General features: G+C 36.9%; 1 protein-coding gene across 1 annotated transcript in view; it reads right to left on the bottom strand.

Moving 5' to 3' along the window:
- Nucleotides 1-464, bottom strand: part of tomm70a (translocase of outer mitochondrial membrane 70 homolog A (S. cerevisiae)) — a 129,998-nt gene that overhangs the window by 85,103 nt on the left and 44,431 nt on the right. The window lies entirely within an intron of this gene.

Raw genomic sequence — 464 nt, 5'->3', positions numbered from 1 at the left:
TAATTTGCTGGCAAAGTCTGAAGACACTGCAGGTATGGCAGGATGAATTGCATTTAAACAGGAATTAAAGTCATTTATTACATCTACTGAAATGTGTGTAATTAAGTATTTTATATATATAAATATGTGTGTGTGTGTGTGTGTGTGTGTGTGTGTGTGTGTGTGTTTAATTGCTCTTTTAGCTACTTTTGCCTGAACCCAACACTGTAAGTGAAACAAGGCATTTCTTGAGTTGCTGTAAATTATGATATAAAACATATTTACTGTCTCATTCCAGAAAACAACAACAACAACAACATCCTTCATGATGGACAGACATCATGGACACCACAGCAGCAGCTGTCTTCACTGAAACATCCTGAACATGATCGTCACTGACATGAGGACTCTGTCCATGGTTGAAGACGAAGGCTTCACTACAATAATCCACACTTTTAATCCAGGTTACAATAATCCACACTTTT

Source organism: Nematolebias whitei, chromosome 3 (assembly GCF_014905685.2).
Source record: "Nematolebias whitei isolate Nwh7 chromosome 3, NemWhi1, whole genome shotgun sequence".
NCBI lineage: Eukaryota > Metazoa > Chordata > Actinopteri > Cyprinodontiformes > Rivulidae > Nematolebias > Nematolebias whitei.
This window is presented reverse-complemented; position numbering and strand designations above follow the sequence as displayed.